We start from the raw sequence: 6,000 nt of genomic DNA, 5'->3' as shown, positions 1-6,000 counted from the left end.
TTAGAGGCTCCCTCCACCATTAATTGGTCCAAACTGGGCTGGTTAGAGGCTCCCTCCACCATGAATTGGTCCAAACTGGGTTTTTTAGAGGCTCCCTCCACCATGAATTTGCCCAAACTGGGCTGTTTAGAGGCTCCCTCCACCATGAATTGGTCCAAACTGGGTTTTTTAGAGGCTCCCTCCACCATGAATTGGTCCAAACTGGGCTGGTTAGAGGCTCCCTCCACCATTAATTGGTCCAAACTGGGCTGGTTAGAGGCTCCCTCCACCATGAATTTGCCCAAACTGGGCTGTTTAGAGGCTCCCTCCACCATGAATTTGCCCAAACTGGGCTGTTTAGAGGCTCCCTCCACCATGAATTGGTCCAAACTGGGTTTTTTAGAGGCTCCCTCCACCATGAATTGGTCCAAACTGGGCTGGTTAGAGGCTCCCTCCACCATGAATTGGTCCAAACTGGGGTGGTTAGAGGCTCCCTCCACCATTAATTGGTCCAAACTGGGCTGGTTAGAGGCTCCCTCCACCATTAATTGGTCCAAACTGGGCTGGTTAGAGGCTCCCTCCACCATTAATTGGTCCAAACTGGGCTGGTTAGAGGCTCCCTCCACCATGAATTTGCCCAAACTGGGCTGTTTAGAGGCTCCCTCCACCATGAATTTGCCCAAACTGGGCTGGTTAGAGGCTCCCTCCACCATGAATTGGTCCAAACTGGGGTTTTTAGAGGCTCCCTCCACCATGAATTGGTCCAAACTTGGCTGTTTAGAGGCTCCCTCCACCATTAATTGGTCCAAACTGGGCTGGTTAGAGGCTCCCTCCACCATGAATTGGTCCAAACTGGGTTTTTTAGAGGCTCCCTCCACCATGAATTTGCCCAAACTGGGCTGTTTAGAGGCTCCCTCCACCATGAATTGGTCCAAACTGGGGTGGTTAGAGGCTCCCTCCACCATTAATTGGTCCAAACTGGGCTGGTTAGAGGCTCCCTCCACCATTAATTGGTCCAAACTGGGCTGGTTAGAGGCTCCCTCCACCATGAATTTGCCCAAACTGGGCTGGTTAGAGGCTCCCTCCACCATGAATTGGTCCAAACTGGGTTTTTTAGAGGCTCCCTCCACCATGAATTTGCCCAAACTGGGCTGGTTAGAGGCTCCCTCCACCATGAATTGGTCCAAACTGGGGTTTTTAGAGGCTCCCTCCACCATGAATTTGCCCAAACTCTGCTGGTTAGAGGCTCAATCCACCCTGATTTTCAAAACAAATGTTGGTGCCAACCTCAACTTACTACAAGGGCCAAATTCACTGCTGGTGACAAGCTCTCCTCACTGCAAGTGCCAAATACACATGTTTCAAGGTGTTTTCCTACTGTCAGAGAGGTGGTATTGAGTGTGTAAAGTGTGTAGTTGTTAGGCTGTGATGTTGGGGTGATAGAGGGTCTTTGGTGTGTTAGATGCCCCCAGACATGCTTCCCCTGCTGTCCCAGTGTCATTCCAGAGGTGTTGGCATCATTTCCTGGGGTGTCATAGTGGACTTGGTGACCCTCCAGACACGGATTTGGGTTTCCCCCTTAACGAGTATCTGTTCCCCATAGACTATAATGGGGTTCGAAACCCGTTCGAACACACGAACATTGAGCGGCTGTTCGAATCGAATTTCGAACCTCGAACATTTTAGTGTTCGCTCATCTCTACTCTTTAACGCTGCAATTAAAAAGTCGTATTGCCCAAATCTGTTTCTGGATAATCACAACATCCATATTTTAACTTTTTAACATAATATTTTGAACATACCTGTTTGATGTTGACGCCGCTGCTCTTACTGGAGGGTCTGTGTCAGGGGTATTAACTGCATCCAGCGATCCATTGCTGAACAACTAATGGGAATGTTTTTCGAACAACACGTGGCAAATAACTGCAAATACTGCGCCAACTAAACTGACACAGTGCGGTAGAATATTTGGAGTACATGTAAAACAGTAACCCTTCACATTTATCTATTTTTTATTGTTAACCGTTTATTAATGCCACATCGCGGAGCACATGTAGATGGTTCGCAGAGCACTTGTTCACACAGTTTGGGAAGCACTGGTCTAGAGGATAAGTACTCCTAGGTATCTACTAACCACCCCCCCACACACACCCCATTTGTCCCTGTATATTTACTCCCTGGACCCATGATTTTTCATCAAATTTTAATTTTTTTCAATTTTTTTCCTTTATGGAAAGTTTCCTTATCTTTTCTAACTTATATTAGCTATATTTTTTTATTAACTATTGTTTTTTATTAATCCTTTTTCTCCCCTCCTTACATACTAATACATCTTAATAACTTCCTCATTAACCCCAAGAAGGTGTCACAATAGTCAGATTATCTCTTGTCTATATATTTTCTTATAGTGCAAAACCCTTTTTCTTTTTTTTTTTTTTATGTAGATTGTGAGCCCCACATAGAGCTCACAATGTACATTTTTCCCTATCAGTATGTCTTTTTTGGAATATGAGATGGAAATCCATGCAAACACGGGGAGAACATACAAACTCCTTGCAGATGGTATTTTGCCCTTGGCAGGATTTGAACACCAGGACTCCAGCGCTGCAAGGCTGCAGTGCTAACCATTGAGCCACCGTGTGGCCCCACAAAACCCTTTTTCTACCACAAGAGGTGGTAGCCTTCAGCTACACTTTATTACTCCTACTCCTCATTACTTCTTTCCATGGGATGAGGTATACTGCGATGATATCATCACATACTACGTCCCCACATACTGATATATCAATCACATGCACACCAATACTAGTCAGACGCCAGGCTCAGCGCTGGAAGACTAGGCAAGCACTTGGCCATGTCACGAGTACGATCCTTATTATATCCTCTTAGGGCTAATTCACATGGGATTCCGTATGCAGTGCACTGGCATCCCGTTGTGGCATTCCACAATGGATTAGTCCCAAATGAATAGGCTGGAGCCTCGCACCACGGCTAATTCAACTGCGGAATCCGCGGTAAGATATGGCAGCTCGCTTCTTTTTTTGGCTACTAGCTAGAGGAAAAAAGAAGCGAGCGGCTCCCATTGAAGTCAATGGGAGCAGCGGATTTTGAGGCGGATTCTGCGTCAAAATCCACTGCCACCTTCCCCCGTGTGAACTAGCCCTTATCCTTACAGACTGTTTTTCTTCATTTATATCTGATGCCTCCTCCTTTATGTACCTGTATGCAACTTGTCATCCTTGTGATTACTTATTATCTATGCAGAGGTGTAGCTAGGAATTCAGCGTAGGGGCAGCGCCGCACCTCCCATGAGGCGACCTGAAGTGACCGCTTCAGGCGGCGCTATGCCAGGACCCCAGGGAGGGCGGAATTTTTGCTTACCTAAGTCAGTCCAGGAAAAGCTGTCCTGGACTGGCTTAGCACCGAGCGGTGGATTGGGGAGGCCCTGTGGACGCAGCACTGCTCCAGCGGCCTCCCCTCATGCACAGGCAGAGAGCAGGTCCTCTCCCTGCCTGCTCTCTGCCTGAGAACGCCGCTAAGCCACGCCCATTTGCTCCACCACGCTCCCTTCACTTCGCCCCACCCCCTTCGCTCCGGCCCTCCTCCCGGGGGGGGGGGGGGGTGGCTTTCTGTCGTCCACCTCAAAAAAGGAAGGTTCACCCCTGGGTATGTGTGGTTTCTTAGCTAACCGCTTTGCAATGCGTATAGGTTTCCATTGGTTGGGTCCCCAAGCGGACTCCCCAAACAGAATACCGAACGCAGATGTGAACTAGGCTAAGGAACATAAACAAATTTCTTCTGTTCAAAAAATTCAGAATGGAGTCAATATCCTCGACACTCTGTGTGTGATGGCCATGCTAGACTTATAGGATACATATTACCATGTCCCTATACACCCGTTCTGATAAAAGAAGCTGTGTCTTATTGTGCATGTATTACTTAATTGTACAGTATTAGTTATAAATCTTTTTTTTTTTAAACTCGTTTTATTGAAGGAGATGCAACAAAATAAACAGGATAATCAAGAAAATCATGTACAGAACAGCAAAAAGGGTAAAACATAGAAACAGAACAACACAGACAAACAATCAAGGAACTGCCACGCCACCATCCCACCCCCACCCCTCCACCACGAGCAGAGAAAATAGCAAAAGCAAAAGACATTACAGTGTCAGCAAGTATACAATTTTACCAATGAGTAAGGGGCAACGGATCCACCCGGCAGATGTCACGCCTCAGGGTATGTAAGCGCCTAACACCGAGCGCATGGAGGGGTTACGGGGGAGGCGCACCACGCTTCCCAGACCTTAGTAAATTTCTGGGGGCAGCCCCTACCTTTGTATATAATTTGGTTAAAGGGGAGGATCGAATTAACCAGTTTGTGCCATTGAGACACCGACGGAGACCGAGGGGCCATCCACCGAAGGGCAATAGCCTTCCTGGCGTAGAATAGACTTTCCCGAAGAAAGATCCGGACGTGATGGTGCCAAGCCTCATCGTCCAGGATGCCAAATAAGCAAATTTCAGGAGAAAATGGCATAGAATAGTCCAGGACGTCTGCCAGAAGATCCACCACCCCCCTCCAGAAAGACTGTACAATCGCGCAGTTCCATATCATATGCCAGAAGTCCGCACGAGGGTGCGGGCACCTGAGGCAATTCAGGGCAGGCAAACGACCCATCTTGTGAAGGCGGGTCTGGGTCAGGTAACATTGATGCAAGATAAACAATTGGATCAACTTATTGTTAGCCGAGGGAGAAAAGTAGAGAGGAGATTCCAAAATATCCTGGAACGTCTCGTCCGTCAGCTCTGGGATGTTGGTGCGCCAGCGCGTCATTGGCCGGGGTCTCAGCCAAGGACACTTTAGCATAAATCAGATATTAAGGGCAGAAATCAGACCCCGCGGAACCTAAGAACGTAGCACACCAATCAAAGGGTATTCAGAAATGGCACTCGGCTTGGCAGGAAACAAAGAGGAGAGAGTGTGACGAATTTGAAGAAATCGAAAAAACTGGTGACAGAGAATCTCGCGTGAGGAAGATAGGGAGTCAAAAGAAACAAAGACCCCCTGCATATACAGGTCCGAAAGGAAGAGTACACCATACTGGGACAAAGACCGGGCATCAGGTAACCCATAGAGGTCAGGCAGACCAGGATTGTGTGAAGCAAAAAGAAAAAGTTTAAAACATAGGCTCACCAATCTTCAGGGTGCACGGCTGAATGATCCCGGACTCCAAGGAAAGACGAAAGGTCGAGTAGTAGAAAAATAGTCCAGTCAGGCTATGACTAAGGGGTACAGCATACCCAGAAACGCGTCAGCCAGTTCTTGGGTTTTTAAATGCACGTTTGTGTTTATCACTGTCACATATAATTTTTACATTGGATTTACCCATTTTTACATGGACAATTAAAGATTAATTTTTAAGTAAATCTCAGGAGTGCGGACTGGAATATTTTTCTACTACTAGACCAGGATTGTCCCACAGGAGGGTTTCTTCAGGGGTGTCAGAATAGTAGGGCACTTTATGGGCCTATTTCCAGACCTGTGCTGCCAGAGTGTGAAGAGGCAAAAATTTGTCCCTAAACAGTTGGGGAGTCTTTAACATCGGCCACAGGGAACGCAAGTCCAGGTGATGGGCTAGATGTGCCTCCGGGCCCCGAAGCTGCTCCAGCGAGAGCCAGGGCTTAACAAAATGAAGCTGACCAGCCAGGTAGTAAAGTAACAGGTTGGGGAGAGATGCACCTCCCAGTTGTTTCGGTCTCTGAAGAGCGGATAGCCTCAACTTAGATCTAGAGTGGCCCCACACAAAAGAAGTAATCAGGGAATCCAACTGTTTAAAGAAGTGGAGGAGTACGGGCATGGCCGAGTGGCTCAATACATATAGGCACTTAGGCAGGACAATCATTTTAATGAGATTAATCCGACCCGCCACAGATAGGGGTAACGCCGCCCAGGTTTGAGACTTAGTCTTAAAATGGGAGAGGAGAGGAAATATGTTCAAATCAAGGAACCGCTTATGG

Source organism: Leptodactylus fuscus, chromosome 6 (genome assembly GCF_031893055.1).
Source record: "Leptodactylus fuscus isolate aLepFus1 chromosome 6, aLepFus1.hap2, whole genome shotgun sequence".
NCBI classification, from domain to species: domain Eukaryota; kingdom Metazoa; phylum Chordata; class Amphibia; order Anura; family Leptodactylidae; genus Leptodactylus; species Leptodactylus fuscus.
Note: the sequence above shows the minus strand (reverse complement) of the source record.